The 23,468-nt window shown below is 41.1% G+C and overlaps 1 long non-coding RNA gene and 1 pseudogene across 1 annotated transcript in view; one reads left to right on the plus strand and one right to left on the minus strand.

The window, feature by feature from the left end:
• The window catches only part of LOC145722767 (uncharacterized), a 93,721-nt gene that overhangs the window by 45,150 nt on the left and 25,103 nt on the right, over nucleotides 1-23,468 (minus strand). The window contains exon 2 of the long non-coding RNA XR_014147285.1: nucleotides 11,216-11,310. This is a non-coding gene — a long non-coding RNA (uncharacterized LOC145722767). The remainder of the gene's footprint in view (nucleotides 1-11,215; nucleotides 11,311-23,468) is intronic.
• LOC102733175 (ubiquitin-conjugating enzyme E2 U pseudogene) overlaps nucleotides 16,469-23,468 on the plus strand; it is an 8,434-nt pseudogene continuing 1,434 nt past the window's right edge.

The following is a 23,468-nucleotide window of genomic DNA, read 5'->3' on the forward strand; positions in this document are numbered from 1 at the left end:
CTCAGTCTCTCTGATAGGATTACAACATTCCGTAGAATCAAAAGCAAGTCACTGGCACAAAAGAGTAAAACCATGTTCAGGGTCGGTTTCAGCGTGAAGAGGGCATAGCTGCTTCTGCTGCTACAGATATTTCCACCTTTCAGACACATGCACGCACGCACATGCACACACATGCACACACAAACAACATCCAGTGAAAGGCGTGTCAGGGTTGGTATTAAAACTGAACAAGGAAAATGTCTTCCATTGGGATATTACACCCGGAAAAGTTGCAAAGGGTGAAGAAGGGTGTTGTCTACTTCTCTTCCAGTTTCCTCGGTTTGACCCCCTCTTACTAGGAGACTGAGAATTGCTTAGAGATGTTTCTGTGAGATTTTCAAGACAAGAAGAGTTGCTTCGGGCCCGCATGACACAGTGCACCTCAGAGCTGGTGAGGCCTTCACATCCCTGAAAACACCCAACTTTATGGATCCGGGAGACTCTGAAGACAATCCACAAGCACAGACAGGGCTGTCCTCTTGATGGGCAATGGCAGGAGTTCTTCCTTCTTCTAGCACCTTTGTGGGCCAGGGAAAGCTAAAGTAAGAGCCCAAGAGTGGGCATGGTGCCCACAGGTGACAAACTGAGGTGTGGACATACGTGCAGCATCTTTGAGGAAATTATTGGTAAACACTTTGTGGAGAAATAGGATTCTGCTATCATGGATGGGGACCATTATCTGATACTACAATGTCGTTGGTACAAATAGAAGTGCCTCTGGGTCCATTTTACCCACAATTCTGGCATTTAACAATCAAATTCCGAGCCTGGGTATGAATCTGAGTAAATGTTTACACAGACCTTCTGAGAAAACTGTGGGTCCCTTTGCCAGCAATATAAAGACCACTATTTTCCAGAGTCCTGTACTAAATCTGCTCTAAATGACAATATGGTGACCAGCTGTTGATGTTATTCGCCACATGGAAAATAGTGGGCTTGCTGGAAATGGTATCGGCATGGACATAATTTATTAGTGGGTGATGAATAATGATTTACAAATCTAAAAGATGCAGCTCTTTAAAGACATGACCTTAAAGAAACAGTTAACCAAGGGCTCCTGGGTTGCACAGTCGGTTAAGCGTCTGACTCTTGGTTTCAGCTCAGGTCATGATCTCAGGGTGGTGAGATCAAGCCCCACATCGGGTTCTGTGCTCAGTGGGGAGTCTGCTTGAGATTCTCTCTCTCTCTCCCTCTATCTCTGTCTCTCTCTCTAAAATAAATAAATAAATCTTAAAAAAAAATACAGTCAACCTGTTTCAGCAAAAGACATACCATATGCCTCAGCTATAAGGTGAAATATATTCTCAAACTATTTTCTTTTTTTCTTTTTTTTTTTAAGAAACACACCCTGGCATGACATCATTTTCATGGTTAGTGCAGGAGAGCTTAACTCTTTTTTTTTAGATTTTATTTATTTATTTGAGAGAGAGAGAGATAGCAAGAGAGAGCGCAATCGGGGCACAGGGGGAGAGGGAGAGGAAGAGGGAGAAGCAGGCTCCCTGTTGAGCAGGGAACCCAATGTGGGACTTGATCCCAGGACCCTGAGATCATGACCTGAGCCAAAGGCAGATACTTAACTGACTGAGCCACCCAGGGGCCCCTATTCTCAAACTATTTTCTTACTAAATTGGGAGTGAATTTTTATTCAAGTCTAGACAATACATTTCACAATAGAGCACTCTCTCTGTTGTTGTTTGGATTGTTTTAAGATTTTATTTTTAAGTAATCTCTACACCCAAATGGGGCTCCAAATCATGACCCCAACTGAGATCAAGAGTTTCACACTGTCCTGACTGAGCCAGCCACGTTCCCCAGCTGTTGTTTTATCTTATTTGTTTCGAGAAGACATATAGGTAGTAAGAGTAGGCAAGGGCATACTGTGGTAACAAGTTAGCCTCAAAGACTCCGTGACTTAACACAACTGGTTTATTTCTTGCTTACGCTTCATGGACCTTGTGAGTTGGCAAACCTCAGTTCCACATGGTCACTCAGGAATCCAGGACAACAGAGCCTCCACTATCTTGTAAGGGCACCATATGGAATGTGTGGCTTGCCAACAATGGTACTAGAAGCTCGCCCATGGATTTTCCACTACCATATGCCAGAAAGAGACACAATCACCGCCCTTCATGTTGCCCTGGACAGGACTCCCTCTCTGATTCTCATCTCATTGCAAGAAGGCTGGGAAATATAGGAAAAGAAAATGCTATATCTGGTGAGCATTACGGTCTCTGCCACTATAGCCTGACATGACCAAATCATGGGATGTGTAGGAGTGCTCAACTGACAAAGCTGATTTTTTTAAAAGCAGAACAATAAATGTAACAAAATCAGTGGGTTGTTTTGGTAAACAAATATTTTCAAGATTACCTGAAAAGCAACACACTGAGTGATTACACGGTACAGATCTCAACAACACACTGAAAAGACATTTTTTTAAATAAGTTTTTCAATGTGAGGCAAATGGGTATGTTGGACCTGACCACTGACAGCATCATACAAGGATTTAGAAGGGTGATGTCTTCAGTAACTAAGGCAGAAGTGAAAGTGTTGTCCTCTAGAAAAATATGAGCCTAGAAAAAAGCAACATCTCTAAAATCATCTCGTGTTACATACGTATTTTTAAATTTATAGTCTAAGCAAATGAATAATTAAATATTGTAACTACAGAGTTGACCATGTTATCGATATCCTAAAGTTCGTATACTCAGCTTGGCCTTCAGACTCATTTTTAAATGCCTCTCATAAGATAAATGATCAATATTGCCCAAAATTTGTGCTTATACAGTTTATACAGTGGATAAAAGAGACTACAAAGGAGAACTCGAATAAACTGATTTAAGGTAGCAGCAATACGTACTTGAGGATGCTGGCATCTGGTTAAATGCATCTGAGAAAAGTTTTAAGATGAGCTTGAATTCTGAACCACACAGACTCATATTGACTATATCCCCTCTAGATTTATGGGCCCCCTGCTGCATTTTGGATTGCTATGTCCTGCCTCCCCAAACGGCTGTAAATGGGCAGGAGTCAGGATTGATCTGGTTCAATTATCTTTTTATCCCAGGGGCCCTGGCACTGTCCTGGGTGCAGCGCAAGCCCTATTCTATTAATATGTCTGAGCAGATCAAGTGTCTTGCAGGGCTGTTACTGGCAATGTGACAACAGCGCAAACTCATGCAGCCTCCGCCGTTTTGGATAATGAATGAATTTCGACATCAGTAGTCAAATTGATTGCCAAGTAATTTGAAAATGCCAAAGTGCCATACATTTTTATCATCCTCATTCCCCATCTCTTACACCTTCCCTTCTCACATGTATCTTCCTCTCTCTCATTCATCTCAAAGAGTCCATTTCTGAGTCCTTTCTCTTAAAAGGAGGCCAAAAGGAGGAAAGAAGATAACATTTTCAACAGTGACTCGGCAAGTTTTGGGATTTTTGTTTTCAATTGTGAGAAAAAGATCAAAGCATGTTTTAAAATTAAAATAAAACCATTTGAGTTCTGTGACTCAGCAAGATCAATCACACTCAGTGTAAGTCATCATGTTAAACAGGAACGCAGAATTTTTTTTTTCATTTATCAGTATTTTCTCAACTTACCAACAGATCAATGCTTGTGTCATTGTAATACTTTAAGATGTATTTCTTTAAAAACTGTAGGATCTAAGGACATCTCCAAGAGAAAGAGATAGAGAATACCGATTAAAAAATACCACATGTGCTAAATACTGATACAAACTCCAGACAGTAATCGGTGGGTTTTCCCCATGTTTATCTAAGGAAGGTGAGAGAATTCTGTTGGTATTCTGGTCATTAGAAAAGTACATTAAAAAAAAATGCAACACCATAGAGTTATTTCTGCTTAAATATGTTCCACATATAGGACTCCAATAGGAACTCCAATAGGAACTCCACTATCAAGGGTTTTTTTTTTTAAAGATTTTATTCACTTATTTGAGAGAGAGATCAGAGAGAGCATGAGTAAGGGGCAGGGCAGAGGGAGGGGGAGAAGCAGACTCCCCACCGGGCAGGGAGCCTGACATGAGCCACCCAGGAACCCCTCCAGTATCAGTTTTTTAAAGGGGAAAAAAATTAATCCTTCCAGAGAAATTGATTGGTCCCACATTACCAAGGATGAGGGATAGCAGAGCATAGAAAGAACCTGATGTTGGAATGGACACACCTGGGGTCCTCATCCCAATTACATTACTTAGTAACCACGTGACTTTGGACAAGTTACCTGGTTGGGTCCTCTTAGCTTCATTACTCATCTGAAACCTCCGAATAGGACTACCAGATAAAATACAGAACACCTAGAGAAATCTGAATTCCAATTAAACTATGAATAATTTTGAGGTACCTGGGTGGCTCAGTCAGTTGAGCAGCCAACTCTTGACTTCGGCTCAGGTCATGATCTGGGGGTTCTGGGATTGTGCCCCACTTCGAGTTCCAGGTTTGAGGGGGGAGTCTGCTTGAAGATTTTCTCTCTCCCTCTCTTTCTGCCCCTCCCTCCTCTCTCTCTAAAATAAATAAATCTTTTTTAAAAAGATGAATAATTTTATAGTAAAAATATGTTCCATGCCCTACTAGCAAAGAACATGAAAATGCAGGGTCATACAATTGTGTATATGAAATGCAAATTTAACTGGGTGTCCTCTATTTTTATTTGCTATTTCTGGCAACCCTACAAAGAAATAACCATCCTTACTCACAGCATTTAGGTAAGGATTCAATAAGTCTCTATTTCCTACTAGAGACTGTACTAGTGAGCTTTTCAATTATTTTAAATCTCATTTGATACTGACACTAGCCCAATGAACAATGGAAAGTTATTTTCATTTTCCAGATTAGCAAAAAGATTGAAATCAGGAACTGGTCGAAAGTTACACAGTTGTAATGGCAGAGACAAGATTCAAGATGGAGCTGTTTCACGCCAAAGCTAAGAAACTTAATCTTGGTGTTGCTGCACCCTAGCGGACTCTAAGCCAAGGGTGGGTGATGGTCCATGACCAAAGACTCAGAGACATTGAGTGAGACATAGGTTTATGGGGGGAGCTCACATGCTGGGAGTCCAGGAGCAGTAGGCTGGACAAAGCATCTGTGCGTGGCTAGCTCTCATAGAGGAGCAACTAGTCTAGCAACTATTTATAGCCTTTCTCCACCTTGCATGGCCAACGTTCCAAGGACATCAACGCCTACCATCCAGACATTCTTCATTACAAAGGAGACGCTCTGGTTGGCCAACCCTGGAACTCCTGACCTTGAACACTAAACCAACACATTCTGCTCGATGGGAATATAGAAGGAGGATGGAACCTCTACCTTCTCAAGATAGTGATTAACAAGGGCATTCAGGGTTTGCTTGTACCATCCAGCCTTCTAGCACATACCATACAACCTCTATACCAGCTGCGTAGAAACTTGAGCATTCATCAGAATTACTGAGAGAGCCTGTTAAAACCAGACGCCCAGGTCAAGACTCTGAGTTTCTTTTCTTTTTTTTTAGAGATTTTATTTATTCATTTGACAGAGAGAGACAGCGAGAGAGGGAACACAAGCAGGGGGGAGTGGGAGAGGGAGAAGCAGGCTGCCCACGGAGCAGGGAGCCCGACGCGAGGCTCGATCCCAGAACCCTGGGATCATGACCTGAGCTGAAGGCAGGCGCTTAACAAACTGAGCCACCCAGGCACCCCCAGACTCTGAGTTTCTGATTCAGTAGCTCTGAGTGGGCTTGATAATCTACATTTTTCACATGTTTCCAGATGTTGCAGATGTTGTTGGCAAGGACTATGCTTCAAGAATCACCACCTCGGGGGCAGCACTGTGTGTCAACAAGCAAGATCAACCCTATAAATGAAAGTTACATGCCACTACTCATTATGAGCCACAAAAGAACTCCAGTGCCCAATTATCACCTACTGGGTTTTTTTTAGTGTATGGGGTTTTTAAAACTATCATTATGACTTTTATTATTACAATTATTATTTTCACATCTTTCAGATCTTTCATATCTAATAATTTTAGTACTATCCTTTTTTTATTAAAACATGATTGAATGTAACATGATATTAGTTTTGAGTGTACCACATAATGATTTGACATTTGCATCCATTGCAAAATGATCACCACAGTCTAGTTACCATCTGTCACCATGGAGAGTCATAAAATTTTTTCTTACGATGAGACTTTCGAGACCTACTCTTTCAAATACACAATACAGGGGCACCTGGGTGGCTCAGTTGGTTAAGTGTCTGCCTTTGGCTCAGGTCATGATCTCAGAGTCCAGGGATCGAGTCCCGCATCAGGCTCCCTGCTCAGTGGGGTACCTGCTTCTCCCTCTGCCTCTGCCACTCCCCCCACTTGTGCTCTCTGGCTCTATCTCTCTGTCACATAAATAAATTAAATCTTTAAAAAAATCAAATACACAATACAATATTATTGACTGTAGTCGCCATGCTGTTACAGTACATCCCCATGACATATTTATTTTATAACTGGATATTTGTACTTCTTGATCCCCTTCAATAATTTCACACATTCCCAACCCCTTCTCTTCTGGCAACCACCAATCTGATCTCTACATCTAAGAGTTTTGTTTTGTTTGGTTTGCTTGGTTGGTTTTTTAGATTCCACATGTAAAGTCATACAGTATTTGTCTGTCTCTGTCTGACTTATTTCACTTAGCATGATTACTGTCTAGCTCCACCTGTGTTGTTCCAAATGTCAAGATCTCATTCTTTTTTATGGCTGAGTAATATTACATTGTATATATATATACCAAATCTTCATTATCCATTCATCCATCAATGGACACTTAGGTTGTTTCCTTATCTTGGCTATTGTAAATAATGCTGCCATGAGCACAGCAGTCCATATATCTTTACAAATTAGTGTCTTCATTTTCTTCAGATAAATACCCACAAGGGGAATTATTGGATCATATAGTAATTTTATTTTTAATTTTTTGAGGAACCTCCGTACTCTTTTCCACAGTGGCTACACCAATTTACATTCCCCCCAACAGCAGATGAGGGATTCTTCACATCATTGCCAACCCTTGTTATTTCTCGTTTTTTTGATGCTAGCCATTCTCATTGTGGTTTTCATTTGCATTTCCCTCATAATTAGTGATGTCAAGCATCTTTTCAGGTATCTGATGGCCATATGAAGGATTTCTTTGGGAAAATGTCCATTCAGGTCCTCTGCCCATTTTTAATTAGATTATTTGTTTTTGGGGGGGGAGGGTTGAGTTGTATGTGTTCCTTATCTATTTTAGAAATGAACTCCTTATCAGATATATGATTCACAAATATCTTCTATTCAGTAGGTAGACTTTTAATTTTGTCAATGGTCTCCTTCACTGTGCAGAAGCATTTTAGTTTGATGTAGTCCCAGTTGTTTATTTTTGCTTTTGTTGCCCTTGCCATTGGAAGCAGGTCCACAAAATCAACACCAAGACAACGTAAAAGGAGCCTACTGCCTACGTTTTCTTCTACCAGTTTTATAGTTTCACATGTTACATTCAAATCTTTAATCCATTTTGAGTTTATTGGGTTTTTGTTTTGTTTTGTTTTTTAAGATCTTATTTTTAAGTAATCTCTCTACCCAATGTGGGGCTAGAATTTACAACCCTGAGATCAAGAGTAACATGTTATACCCATCAAAAACCAGTGATGTATTGTATGGTGACTAAGATAACACAATAAAATTTAAAAAAAAAAAAAAGAGTAACACGTTCTACCGACTGAGGCAGCCAGGTGCCCCTTGAGTTTATTGTTGTATGTGGTATAAGAAAGTGGTCCAGTTTTATTCTTTTGCATGTCACTGTCCAGTTTTCCTAATTCCATTTATTGAAGAGACTCTCCCTTTCTAACTGTATATCCTTGCCTCCTATGTTGTAAATTAATTGACCATATAAGCATGGGTTTATTTCTGGGCTCTCTATTCCGTTCTAGTGATCTATATGACTGTTTTTATGCCAATATCATATTGTTTTAATTACTATACTTACTATAATTACTATAGTTTGGTATCAGGGAACATGAAGCCTCTAGCTTTGTTCTTTCTCAAGATTGATTTGGTTAATCAAGGATTTTTTTGTGGTCCCATACAAACTGTAGAATTGTTTGTCCTAGTTCTGTGAAAAATGCCATTGGAATTTTGATAGGGATTGCAATGAATCTGTAGATTGCTTTGGACAGTATGGGCATTTAAACAATATTAATTCTTCCAATCCTTGAGCACAGAGTGTCTTTCCCTTTATTTGTGTCTTCAATTTCCTCTCACCAATGTCTTACAGTTTTCAGAATACAGGTGTTTCACCTCCTTGGTTAAATTTCTTCCTAGCTATTTTATTCTTTTTGATGCAATTGTAAATGGGATTGTCTTCTTAATTTTCCTTTCAGATAGTTTGTTGTTAGTATATAAAAACACAATAGATTTTTGTATATTGATTTTGTACCCTGAAACTTGACTGAATTCATTTATTAGTTCTAACAGTTTCTTGGCTGACCACATTCAAATTCCTATTTACAGCCATTCTGCAGATAAACAACAACAAAAAAAAGCCTGTCTAGGATGCTAAGGGGTTCTCCAGTTTTTGTACAAAATAACTTGCAGCCAAACAAATCTAACTAATAGAACTATTAGGATATTTTCTCTATCCCCTAGTTTTTTACTTCTTTGGAAAAGAAGTAAATTTCCAGGGATTTCTGTTTACAATAATAGGTAATCTAGGATGCTGCTACTCAGAGGTTGGTCTGTGGGCCAGAGCATTGGCATCATGTGAGAAATGCAGAATCTCAGGCCCCACCCCAGACTTAATGAAACAGAATCAGCATTTTAACAAGACTACCAGGTGATGCATATGTACATTAAATTTAAGAAAACTTCGTCTGAATCATTTTAAAACTCTTCCATGCAAAGCATCTAGGGGACCTTGATAACAAAACTCCACTTAAATGCATGCCCAAGGACACAAAAATAAAAGAAAACCCCCCATAATGAAGAGGAACACGAAGAAATTTTTTTTCTCTTTTTCAATAGAAGCTAAAATGGTAAGTGGGAACGGAAGCTTATTGACACCAGGAAATGAAGGGTGAGGAGTGGTAACACAAGGATTTGCATATTAATAGCCATAAAGAGATGAGCTTTGGCCCAGGGAAGGTAGGAAGAGACTCTGCATCAAGCTGGGATCCTCAAAGGGATCCACTCTCAGGACAGATGGATTAGGAAGAGATCCTCCCGACCATCAGAACAAAAGGACAAACATATTGGTTGAAGTAACACACAGAACTTTAGGAGATGAACACCTTAATGCACAGGCAGAGCAGCAGATCTGAAATCTGAAGAGAAAACCAGTTAAGAGGAAGACAGAGGTGGGGAAATAATTAAGGATGAACCAGGATAAGTGGAGCGAGGCAAACCATGAACATGAGGTTAGGGGGAAACAGAAGAGAGAATGAGAAGGTCTAACATGTATCTTTTAAGAGACTGGGAAGAGAGAACAGAGGAAATGGGAGAGAGGCAATATTGACAAAGATAATAGCTGTGATTTTTTTCACAACTGGTAAAAGACAAAGCCTGAGTTTCAGGAACCACAATAAGCCCAAGTAGAATTAATACCGCTAAATCTACACATCAACCCTCATGGTGAAACCACAAAAAGAAACAAGGCCAGAGTAAAAACGATCAATTATTTATAGAGGAACACTAATTATACTGACAAAAGACTTCTTGATAGTAACAACAGAAGAAAATAATTCATTAACACCTTTAAAGTGCTGAGGGAAAAGAGCCATTATTCCAAAATTTTAAATGCAGCCAAACCATTATTAAAAAATGAGACATTTTCAGACAAATGAAACTGAAGAAGGAAAGCTCTCCCTGTTCTTCCTTATTGACAGTATAATAAAACTACCTCTCATAGCTTACTGAAATCAATAAAATTCTGTTCTCTAAACCTGTAGCCTAAAGAAGAAAAAAAGGGTATCTATGATTCTCTCCATCCATGCCCAGTATGATCATCTATGTGCTCCGTGTTGATGGGGGAAGCCTGCACAGGATTCTCTCTTTCCCGCTCCTTCTGTCCCTCCCCACTGTGCACTCTCTGTCAACAAATACCAATCAGCAGGACAGAAAGTGTTTAGATCAACTTCTCCTAAAAAAAAAAAAAAAACAAACTCCTAAAAGTTCAAAACTCCAAGTCAGTTCTCTCCCCACTGTCCACCCAACACCCACACCAAAAAGTCACAACTCTTCTGGCCACACATTTCAGCAGATGAGAACTCACCAAGACTCCTATGAGTCTGGAATTTCTAACCTCTTGGTACCATCTCCAGCAGCCTTAGTTCTTCCTTCTAAATACCTCAGCACTTTCTTGGTGTTTCCAATTCCCACTCTCTTACTTCCAACAGAGAAGGAAAAGATGATTTATCATCTTTCCTTTAATGACCACAAGAAATATTGAATTCTTCTGGCCCAAAAGAACATTTCCCACAGGGCATCATCTTAAATCTTAATTACAAGTTTATGTATTATTCAGGCAATGCTAGAAACTTAGCTTCAGGTCAGCATTATACCATCAGTCTTCATTGACTCTCGTTAGTCTTTCTCCCCTCACTTCCAAATGATGGTCATTCCAGTCCTGTTGCTTCTTTAATTACCCTTCAGTTAGAATCCACTTTTCCCTACAGTGCCCGACTTTCTCTGTCAGAATGCCCACCACTTCTCCAACTGAAGGACTTGACTCTCTGCTAGGCTCCTTGCTGGCAAGTGTTAGAGATGCAAACAGGCTATTTTCCACCCCCTAGAAATCCAGCAGAAGTGATTTCTCATAGAAAAGGATTATCAGGTTAATACAAAGATTGTTCTCTTCTTGTACACATGCACACACATGCATACACATACACCCATACCATGCAGATACATACACCCACACACACATCCTTGCCCAGAGATGAAAATAAGGCCAGATGATTCTTCAGCAGTTGCTCAGAGATGCTACTGAGTTAATCAAAAAACTTATGATTTGAATAAGAGTAGCTATTACTTATCAAGTGCTGTGTGCAGGTCATCAGACTATATGCGTATGTCATTTAGCCCTGCTCCATGTATTGCTTCATTGTCTCCCACTTATGCTTCCAAAGTGCCCCCAGGCACTTCAGCCCCCACTTGCCGTGAGATTGTTGTGGATGAGTCTTTTTCTTCTTCCTGTGTATGCTGAGGTGTGATGAACAAATTCCCCGTGCCGTTGCACTCTCTCAGGGAGTCCTAAAATTACAAGAGTTCAGTTTGACATTAATGCCACTCCTCACAGGACACAAAAAGGTCAATCTAACAGCCACCACGATTTCTATTGTTTCATTCTGTTGTGTTTTGCCTGACGCTGGGCCCATCAGGAGGACAAGAAAGAGCCCAAGACTTCTCAGCACAATCATGGGAAACCCATTGTTTCTAAAGCACGAAGCCAGGAGCATGCAAACAAAAAAATATATACGTTATTTTCTTTTTTAGCTTTTTTTTAAGTTTTTATTTTAAGGGCACTTGTGTGGCTCCATCAGTTAAGCGTCTGCCTTCGGCTCAAGTCATGATCTCGGAGTCCTGGGATCAAGTCCCGCATCGGGCTCTTTGCTCAGCGGGGAGTCTGATTCTCCCTCTGCCTGCCACTCTCCCTGCTTGTGCTCTCTCTCTCTCTGACAAATATATAAATAAAATCTTAAAAAAGAATGGAACCACAACATTATCAAAGCTAAGACACCTGAGACAAAGTTTCTCATCGCTGGGAAGAAAAGCTGAATCTCAGAAGTCCTTACAGGAAAAGTCTACATAGTGGAATCATGTCTGAGAATGAAGGTCGTCTCAAAGCCTCATTCAGAAGGGTGGCTAGAGCTGAGGACTCACTCCCTCAACAATGTCAGGGGCACATGGATCTGGAAATTCTCTTATGCTATTCTTCCCTCGAAGCCAGTATGCCCCATGTCCAGGCAGGAAGCTGATCTTCTGCTAGGAAATTCTGGATGCCACCCTGATTTATGTGGGAAACACTAAAGCCCTACAGGGCAGTCATAGTAATAGCAGTCATCAAACGGATTCTCTACAAGGTGAGGATATTAGAAATTACGACTCCTGAACATTCCCATGATTTGCATCCAAATCAAATTGGTTGCCTATATTTTTGACATTTATTCACAGATAATTATTGATGGCAGGCATTCTGCCAGGTGCTTAGGACACGGTGGTGGAAAAGCCACAGTACCTGACCTCACAGGGCTTGCAGTCTATTGGGTGCCAGCGTACAAGAGCTGATGCCAACCAGCCAGCCACATCCTGCCAAAGCTGAGACTTCTCATCTGGGCTAAACTGCGGGACAGAGAGGAACCAAGGTCTACTGCAACAAGGGTAAGTTGCACCTGGGCACTCAAGACACAAATAATATCCTACTTCTTTTTTTTTTTTAAGATTTTATTTATTTATTTGTCAGAGATGGGGGAGGGCAGGCTTCCTGCGGAGCAAGGAGCCCAATGCGGGACTCAATCCCAGGACCGTGGGATCATGACCTGAGCCGAAGGTAGACGCTTAACCGACTGAGCCACTCAGGCGTCCCTTTTTTTTCCCCTTAAATAATATCCTATTTCTTTGTTGTAAATATGTAGACATAATTCAATCATATTATACTCCAGGTCCAACCCACTATGATGAAAATGCACACCCTGAATATTTGACTTCATCTGGTGGCTCCGGAAAGGCTTCCCAGAGGAAGCGAATTTTAAGACTAGAGATAAAAGCCATTATATGATGGGTAGAAGGAGAATTATAGGCATCATCATGGTTAAATGACTTGGCTGAAAAAAGAACATGGGAAAAACTGAATATGGCTGGAATGCAGGAAGCGAGGGAGTAAGTCCACAAGACAGACCAGGCACAGAAAAGGGGTCCGGGGCCAAGTATGCAGGGCCTGAAGACCGTAATGGGGAGTTTGGACCTTATTCTGAGGAAGCAGGATATGATCACATTTTCATTTGAAGCAGATTACTCTGGCCACAGTGAGGACAAATGATTTTCACACGGTGACATTAAATACACGGATTCCACAGAAGGCTATTGTAGAAGAACAGGTGACAAGTACCAGTGACTTAGAATGGGGACTGTGAGAAAGAAGTGGATGGATCCCAGGGATATTTAGGAGGTGGTAATAATAATAGCTCATGGGCATTAAGGAAGAGGGAAAGGCAAAGCTGACTCCCAGGTCTCTGGCACAAACTTCTTTTTTTTTTTTTTATTAACATATAATGTATTATTTGTTTCAGGGGTACAGGTCTGTGATTCATCAGTCTTAAACAATTCACAGCATTCACCATAGCACATACCCTCCCCAGTGTCCATCACCCAGCCACCCCATCCCTCCCACCCCCCACCACTTCAGCAACCCTCAATTTGTTTTCTGAGATTAAGAGTCTCTTATGGTTTGTCTCCCTCTCTGGTTTCGTCTTATTTCACTTTGTCTTCTCTTCCCCTATGATCCTCTGTTTTGTTTCTTATATTCCACATATCAGTGAGATCGTATGATAATTGTCTTTCTCTGACTTATTTCGCTTAGGATAGTACCCTCTAGTTCCATCCATATTGTTGCAAATGGCAAGATCTCATTTTTTGATGGCTGCATAATATTCCATTGTGTATATATACCACATCTTCTTTATCCATTCATCTGTCAATGGACATCTTGGCTCTTTCCATGGTTTGGCTATTGTGGACACTGCTGCTATGAACACTGGGGTGCAGGTGCCCCTTTGGATCACTACATTTGTATCTTTGGGGTCAATTCCAGTTGTCTGGCACAAACTTCTGAGTGGGGGTTGCTAGTCATTTACTATAAGAGAAAGCACTAGAGGACCAGCAGTCTGGAGTTGATGATCATGAACTCCTGCAGGGGAATATTAAATCTGAATTGAGTGTGATACACCCAAGTGGAAAGTTCAAGCAGGCACAACAATACTTAGAAGAAAGCCCGGATAAGAAAGATTTTGGAAGTTATCAAGATAAAGCTAGCAAGAGAAGCCATGGAAACAGATGGCATCGCCCAGAAAGAGAATACAGAGTAAGGAGAGGAGAAGGACAAGAAAGGAGCTTGAATGAAGAGAGGAAACAGACAAAGCAAAGAAAATGGCGAAAGAGAAGCCAGAGAGGCAGGAAGAGAGCCCTGAGTCCTCCTGACCACATCAGCATGTGTTACTGAAACAAACCAAAAGGAATCCTATTCTATACCCATGTGAACTTAATGGTGAGAATATTAGGTGAGGTAGCAGAGGGGAGGAGAAGATGCCAGGAGGAGCAGGTGGGGGCATATTTCAGGGTAAGATATGGCTCCCTCCACACACTGCCTCCTCCCTCCACGCCCCTGCATCCTGCCCCCACTCTCAACTAGTTCTGCTGACAGAGGGCATCTTGCTGGCTGCCCTTCTTTTTCTTGTGGCTGCACTCAGCCCACCTCTGTGTGGCTGACCCTCATTGCTCTGGGTCCAGGCGACCAAGAAGGGAATAGAATTCCCAAGAAGTGAGAAGGGAAATGCCTGCAGCCTCCAGGAGAGAAGGTGGTGAAGTCTATATCTCTGAGCTCCTTCTAACTAACCACTCATCAGATTACCAGAATCTACACTTTGGGGGCACCTGCGTGGTTCAGTTGGTGAAGCGTCAGACTCTTGATTTTGGCTCAGGTCTTGATCTCGGGATCATGGGATTGAGCCCTGCAACAGGCTCCACACTCATCTAGGAGTCTGCTTGAGATTCTCTCTCTCTCTCTCTCCCTCTGCCCCTTCCCTCTCTGGAAGGAAGGAAGGAAAGAAGGAAGGAAGGAAGGAAGGAAGGAAAAGCAAGCAAGAAAAGGAAGAAAGGAAGAAAGAAAGAAAGGAAGGAAGGAAGGAAAGAAGAAAAAGAAAGAAAGAGAAAGAAAGAAAGAAAGAAAGGAGGGAAGGAAGGAAGGAAGGAAGAAAGAAAAAGAAAGAAAGAAAGAAAGAAAGAAAGAAAGAAAGAAAGAAAGAAAGAAAGAAAGAAAGAAAAAGAAAGAAAGAAAGAAAGTCTCTATTTTGGTAAGATCCTTGGATGACTGGTGTGTATGTTCAAGTTTGAGGCACACTGATGTGTAGTAAGAGTCAGCAACCTTTGTAAAGAAGCAGAGTAAATATTTTAAGTTTTGTGGGCCACATGGCCTCTGGGATGACTACCCAATGGAGCCGCTATAGATTAAAAGCAGACACAGACAATACATGACAAATGGGGTGGCGGCACTCCATTAAAGTTTATTTATGGATACTGAAATCTGAATTTCATATAATTTTTTCCATGTCACCAAAAAGTAATTCTATTCTAGGAGAATGTTAGAATTTTGTAGGCAGGAGTATTAGATGATTTCATAAAACCTAGGGAGTAAAAGAGACATACAATTTTAAAAATAAGATCCTGTGTGAAGACTGTGTTTATTCTACATGGAAATAAAGCCGCCAAGCTCAACATTAGTCATCATGCAGACAGAGTCCTATGCAGATGTAGCTTGGCCTCACACCTAAAAACTGAAGACCAAGAGCTTCTGTGAGTTGATTTCACATAAAAGTTTCATATTTTCTTAATTGCAAAAACAGTTGCCTCACTGAGGTGTCTCAGACACCTGCAAAGTTCTTGTAGGCATTTAAACCAAATATTTCCTTCTTAGGATTCATTTTGTGAGTTTTTTTGTATCCTTGTTGGTTTACCATTCTCTCTCTAGACAGGTGGGTCAGAGGGTTGTGTGAAATGCTGGCTGTATCCATTAATTTAAATAAAGAATAACCTGTTCTTCATATGAAAAATAAAACCACCAAAATGTCTCTCTCACTAGAATAAATTAGGTCTTTTCCTTAATATTTGAACTGCTCTACCTTAAAACAGATTATTTTTTTCGTTAATCCATTTTCTTGGCATTTCACATGACATCTTCCTACTCTTCTTGAATTTCTTTTCATCATATCTTGCCAAAAGAATTAAAAAGTGAAAGCTGAAACTTTTCATTTCATTTTTTTTTTTAAAGATTTTATTTATTTATTTGAGACAGAGAGAATGAGAGAGACAGAGAGCACATGACAGGGGGAAGGGTCAGAGGGAGAAGCAGACTCCCTGACGAGCAGGGAGCCCAATGCGGGACTCGATCCAGGGACTCCAGGATCATGACCTGAGCCGAAGGCAGTCGCTTAACCAACTGAGCCACCCAGGCGCCCTTTTCATTTCATTTTTAAAGTCATTTCATGAGAAGATGAAATGAAATTCCATCAACTGGCCAAAGTCCATCTCTTCCAAATACTTCACTGTACACATACCTAAGTCACACACAAAGTTGTAACAGTTAAAAAAAAAAAAAAAGATGTTCTATATAATACAAGGTGGTATAATTTAAGCAACCATGAAGAATCTGAAACTATTCAAAGCAAAAGTAAGTCAAAATCTGCAATCAAGACCCCCATTTCTTCATGACCCCCTCTTTTTAAAAACAACCTGTTTATTTAATATCAGAAAATGAAAATTTTACACTTGGAACTATGAGCTATAAAACATTTAGTTCTTATTCAACTCTTTTTTTAAAGATTTTATTTATTTATTTGAGAGAGAGAGAAGAGAGAGAGAGCATGCACAAGGAGAGGGAGGGGCAGAAGGAGAGGAAGAAGCAGGTTCCCCACTGAGCAGAGAGCCCAATGCAGGACTCGATCCCAGGACCCCAAGATCATGACCTGAGCCAAAGGCAGATGTTTAACTGATGGAGCCACCCAGGTGCCCCTTCATTCAACTCTTAAAGAAGGAAGGATAAGGTGTCTTGATGCCTTCCATTTCTTTTCAGGTGTATAGAGACTTAATGATCATCATCTCCCCCAAAAGAGTGAGGAGTTGTTACCTACCTGTGGGACAGGAGACTCAAAAAGAAAGTTGGAAACGGGAGATGTCCTGTTTCTCTTCCCCTTAGATGCAGAAAGCCACAAAAGAACTGATCTTGAACCCACCTTGAAGGCAACAGAAAGCTGGATAATTAACAAAATCATGATTTGCCTTGAGCCCCCTGGAGGGCTGAAGCAGCAAGGCAGACAGGTGAACTAAATTTCAGATGACCGGCCCCTAGGAGAGGCCAGATGCTTGAACTGCTTCACCTGTGGCAAAGCACCGCCTAAAGAGACAACCACCTTAAAAGAGGGTTTAAACAGAAAATGGATACATGTTTAAGGAATTCTTCAAGGCCAAGTGTGGGCCAGAGGCACATTCACATCCCTGGTTGCTCCAGACACAAGAAGTCTGCACACCTTCACCCCACCTCCCAACCCCCACACCAGTGCACAGGCACATAAGGCCCTACCTACTTTCCCTTTGTGAAGAGAGACCTTTCTGGAAGCAGGAGTCAAGGACTGTGGGTCCTGGGGAAGGGGCAGGAAGTGCTCCCACCCACACAGCCTAGGCAAAGAGTCACTGCCTCTGGGCAGGGATAGAAGCCAACATCACTTGTGGAGGTGTAGAAAACCCTCCCTCTCTCCCCCATCCCAGGCAAAGATGAACTCCGAGGGCAGAGTCAGGCAGTCCCCCTCAAACCCACCACCAACCATGTACTAGCAACAAGGGCTAGCAATCTCCCACCAGGGCTGGGGTGTGGAGCAACAAGGCAACCCACCTGTCACTCATCTCAAGCAAAGGTCCAGTGCTGCTTCTGTGTTGACACAAAGCAGAGGTCAGCTACCACTCGGGGAAGAGCAGGGAACTCTCTCCTGCCCCAAATTCTCCGTAGATACTAGCCAGAGTCTGGCTGCCATTTGAGGGACAAGAATGCTGAAAAAGCCCTACTCTTGAGATCCATGTACCCAGGGTCTGGCTCAGTGAGCCTGGACCAAGAGAATGAAGAGCCCCCACTTCACCCCCATCTTTAGCTTCCCACCCAATAACCAACAACTGGCAGGATACAACATGAGAAAGATAAGAGCCATAGAGACAGACCCTGTATGCAGTCAGGGCTGCTTTAAGTTGCAGGTGAACTGGGAACACAGAAAAATCCACCAGCACCCTAGAATCCACATTAAGTACAAGGTAGCGGCAATCCGCCCCCCCCCACACCGCCCAGAGGCATTAGAAGACTGTGATACATTAATAGTAATTATAGCAACAACAAAACCTACAATCAGCTTGAACCGAAGCTGCATTGGCTCAACCTTCTCTCATGAAACACTGAGAAGAGTCATGCCCATTTCTGGGCATAAATACTATCTACCTCAGGCTCTACTATTCTTTTTATACAAAATGTCCAGTATTCAATCAAAAATGACAAGACACACAACAATAACAAGAATGTATATTGTGCTATTTTGGGATGTATTCTATATATGTCAGGTCAAGTTGGAAGTGATTTTCTTTTATATTCTTACTGATTTTCTATCTAGTAATTCCATTAAGTAGAGAGGACTATTGAAATCTCCAGCCATTATTGCTGAACTGTCAACTTCTCCTTTCTATTCTGTCCTGTTGCATCATGTATTTTGAGACTGTTGTGAAATATATAATCATTTATAAATGTTAGAGCTTCCTGATGCATTGAATCTTTATGATTAAGAAATATTCCTCGTTTCCAGTAATATTCTTTGTCAAAAAGTCTATTTTTTCTGAAATTTATATGATCACTCCAGCTCTCTTATGGCTACTTTCAGCAAGCTGTACCTTTTCTGTTCTTTTATTTTCAACCAATGTTTGTCTTTAAACAAATATGTATGTCTGATACACAGTGCATAGTGGGGTCTTGCTTTTTTATCCAGATGATCTCTGCCTTTTAACATAACTACCGATGTAGTTGAACTGATGTCTGACAATTCACCATTTGTTTTCTATATGTCTCTTGTTCTATTTATCCTATTCCTTTTTACTGCCTTCCTTTGCATAAATATATATTTTCTAGGATACTATTTTAATTCCTCTACTACTTCTTAAGCTTTTCTTAGTTTTGTTTTTTATTGTTGTTGTGGTTTTTTTTGGAGGGGGGGTTAGATAGTTATCTCAGAATTAATATGTACCATTAATTCATCACAATCTACTTCAGATTAATACTGACTTAACTTTTTTTTTTGACTAATCTCTACACCCAACGTGGGGCTTGAATTCACAACCCCCAGATCAAGAGTCACATGCTTGGGGCACCTGGGTGGCACAGTTAGTTCAGCGTCCCACAGTTTCAGCTCAGGTCATGATCTCAGGGTCATGAGATTAAGCCCTGCATCAGGCTCATCCTCAGTGTGGAGTCTGCTTAAGATTCGCTCTTCCTCTGCCCCTCCCTTCTGTTCACTCTCTCTCTCAAATAAATAAATAAGTAAATAAATCTTTAAAAAAAAAAAAAAGAGTTGCTTGCTCTACTGACTGAGCCAGGCAGGCACCGACCACAATACTGACTTAATTTTGATAAAATATAGCAAATTTCATCCAGTAAGCTCCATTTCCTCTCCCCATCTTTTATGGTACTACCATAAATATTAAATCTATTTATGTTATAAACCAAAATCAGTCTTACATTTGCTTTAAACAATGGTATGCTCTTTTTTTTTTTTTTTTTTGGTATGCTCTTTTTTTAAAGATTTATATTTATTCATCTGAGAAAGAGCACAAGCAGGGGACGGGCAGAGGGGGAGGGAGAAGAAGACTCCCCACTGAGCAGAGAGCCCGACACGGGGCTAGATCCCAGAACCCTGGGATCATGACCTGAGCTGAAGGCAGATGCTTAACCAACTGAGCCACCCAGGTGCCCCAACAATGGTACATTTTTAAAGAAATTCAAAGAAAAGAGAAAAAATGTATACAGTCTTTTATATTGACCTACATTTTTATCACTTCCTGTGCTCTTCATTCCCTCTGGTGGATCTGAGTTGCTATCTATTGTCATTTCCTTTCATCCTGAAGGACTTCCTTCAGTATTTCTCATAGGGCAGGTATACTCTCAGTGTTTATTAATTTGGGAAGTCTATTTCCCTCTTGTTTTCTGAATAAATAGCTTTGTCGGGTAGAGAATTCTTGAACGACACTCTTTCTGCATTTTAACTTGTCATTCTACTGCCTTCTGGACGCCATTATATCCTGATAAGTCAGACACTCTCCACACCATTGTTTCTCTTTGACGATGAGTCATGTTTCTCTTGCTGCTTTCAAGACTTGCTCTTTAGGTCTTTCCACAGTTATACTGTGATGGGACTAGATGTGCTTCTCTTGGTGTTTATCCTTCGTGGAGTTTTTTGAGCTTCTTGAATCTGCAGATTACAGGTTTTCATCAAATTTGGGGAAGTTTTAGATCACTGTTGCTTCAATTTTTTTGTTTGTTTGTTTGTTTGCCCCTTTCCCTCTCATCTCTCCATGACTCCTATCACAAATATTAGAGACTTATCCTGATATCATCCCACAGGTCTCTGAGGCTCTGTCCTTTGATCTCATTTCTTCCCTCTGTTCTCTGAATTGGGTAATTGCTATCCTCAGGGTCAGTTATTCTTTTATCTGCCATTTCAAATCTGTTGTTGAGCCTATCTGCTGAATTCTGCACTGGGTTATCTTACTTTTCAATGCCAGATTGCCTTTTGTTTTTATTTTTTTTATAGTTTCCATTTCTCTTTTGCAATTTCTTACTTGCTTTCACTGCCAGTTTTTTCAAATAAATAAACCCAATTTCCTTTAATTTTATTGAACATATTTATAATAGATGCTTAGAGGTCTTTGAGCCCATTTAGAATTAGTTTCTGTTGATTGCTTTTTTTTTTTTCCCTGAATATTCATCACACTTTCCTGCTTCCTTGTATGTCTCATAATTTGGGATTTAAAACCGGATATTTTAGATAATATGTTGTAACAGCTCTAATTCTGTCTCATTTTTCTGAGGATTTTTTTTTCCCTTTTCTTTGTAACTTGCCTGGACTTACACTATAAAATCTGTCCCCCCTGTGGTGGGCAGTCACTGATGTTTCTGGACAGATTTTTTAAATTTTTATTTGTGTCCTTTTTTACCATGGCACCATCATGGTTTCCCCTGTGTCTACAGAGCATCATGGGTCAGTCAATACTTGGAGCAGAAGCTGAACTCAAACATCGTATGCCCAGAAAGCGTACAACCTCTCCTGATTGATAAGTCTGGGAATGTATTCAAATTTGCAATCAGTTAGGTCTTCCTTGGGATTTCTTTTCTTCTCAGTTCTCTCAGGTCTCCTTTGTGCATCTCTGTGGTTTTCCATTCAGCCAGGGAGATCTGAAGAGCTGAGCTCATTTCTATGATGTCTCTATTAAGTTGCTAACTGGCCTAACACTCACCCCAAGAACTGCACTGTCACATTAGTAAAGCAGATGATTTTTCCTGTTCCCAGCCACATTCATCACTGTTAGCCAACAAATCCACAGGTTTTCATCCCCACTTCCCACCTCAAATCAAGTACACCCTCTCTGGCCAGTAAAGCTACTGGTTTTCCCATCCAGCCCCACATTCTTGATTCCACTGTTGGGGTGTGGGGTGGAGTGGACAGAAGGGGGAGACAGCCTGATTTAGCAAAAAAAAAAATACAGGATATCCAGTTAAATTTGAAATTCAGGGGCGCCTGGGTGACTCAGTCGGTAAAGCATCTGCCTTCAGGTCAGGTCATGATTTCAGGGTCCTGGGATCGAGCCCTGCATCTGGCTCCCTGCTGAGCAGGGAGCCTGCTTCTCCCTCTCCCCTGCTTGTGCTCTCTCTCTCTCTCAAATAAATAAATAAAATTTTTTAAAATAAATAAATTTGAAATTAAAATAAATCATGAGTATTTTTTAGTATATATCCCATGCAATATTTTGGATATGCCTATGCTAAAAAATTAATTTTTGTTTATCTGAACTTCAAACTTAACTGGGCATCTTGTATTTTATCTGGCAACCCTAGGGAATGCAGGGAGCCTCAGACAAGAGGGCCACATAACCTGCTGTTCTTCCCTAAAACGCTCTCATTTTCAAGGATAAATTGTTCTCTGTTGCCTGCCTTTGGTCAATTTCGAGTGCCTCTCAATGATTATTTTTGACAGTTGTACCCAGTTTTGTACTTGCTTTTGCAGAGAGGAACTACCATCATCTTTATCCCACCATAATGGGAAGCTGACCTCCCTCAAATTATAAATATTAATATTTTCAGAAAATTTTAGTTGATCTCAGCTATGGCAAGAGACTAAAGGGAAAAAATGTCAGTTCTCTTCATAATTGGACCCCAGTTTATGGAAAGCATTCTCAGATCTTTACGAAATGGTCCACAGATAAATTCCAAAGATGAAGTTACCTGTGGAGGGTGTCGGGTCTCTTGTACAGTTAATGCCAGTTTCCCCACAGTGAGGTGGTCCTTCTGGACTCTTTGCTGGTGGTGAAAACCACAATTTCCAAGTAGTGAATTCTCCACCAGCATGGGGCATCCGGGGAAGGTCTGAGCTTAGTAACGGTTGAGTACCCAGCAGTAAAGTAGGAGAGAGGCCAGCCCAAAGATGGTTCAGGGTGCAAAGACTGGCAAAAAGCAATGATTTGAGCTTCATTACTTATATTTTGTTTTCCCACTGAACAAGCAAACAAAGGATGCAAAAATACATGCGAGACCAAGGGATTTCGATATTGTGTATGGATACAGTTCTGCTGCACCTCCCTTGCTCCTCAAGAAAGTGCATCTGAGTTTTAGTATTTTCAGCAGCCTGTGTGAAACGAGGGACCCTCTCCTGAGATCCAGAGAAGCCAGCCACTGCAGATTTACCACCTCTTGTTTCATTGTAGGCCCGCGAGCTTGCATTGGAGGTAAGCAGGATACATCAGTATCAGTACCCACACACGTATTACTGTGCGTCAAGCAAGCTAATATCCAAGTTCAGGTTCAAAATGTACCACTGCATGACAGTAACATAACACAGCTGTTAGCACTGACAAAGCACTTTATACAACATAGCTATCACCACACTTGATTCCTTGCCAGGCCACTGGGCTGCCAGACATTTCCATGGAGCAGGCCTGGTGATGGCCCACCACAGAAAAAGACAGATTTTTGAGGTCAAAACCAGGCTTCTGGGATGCCTGGGTGGCTTAGTCAGTTAAGCATCTGTCTTTGGCTCAGATCATGATCCCAGAGTCCTGGGATCAAGCCCCATGTCAGGCTCTCTGCTCAGCAGAGGTCTGCTTCTCCCTCTCCCTCTCCCCCAGTGCCTTGTGCCCTCTCTCTCTCTCTCTCTGTCAAATAAATAAATAAATAACCAGGCTCCGCCACTCATCACTTGTGCAAAAGAGACATAAAAGGAAATGCAAAGCATAACCCAGGTCTTGAGGGCCTGTTCGAGGTTTTCTTAAAATTAAGCAACAGTTGAAGGAGAACAATTTTAAGGGTATTACTGCCTTTCCTGTAAGTGAAGATCTAATGGAAT

The sequence above is a fragment of the Leptonychotes weddellii genome, chromosome 7 (genome assembly GCF_054177405.1).
Source record: "Leptonychotes weddellii isolate Sample4059 chromosome 7, ASM5417740v2, whole genome shotgun sequence".
Classification (NCBI taxonomy): domain Eukaryota; kingdom Metazoa; phylum Chordata; class Mammalia; order Carnivora; family Phocidae; genus Leptonychotes; species Leptonychotes weddellii.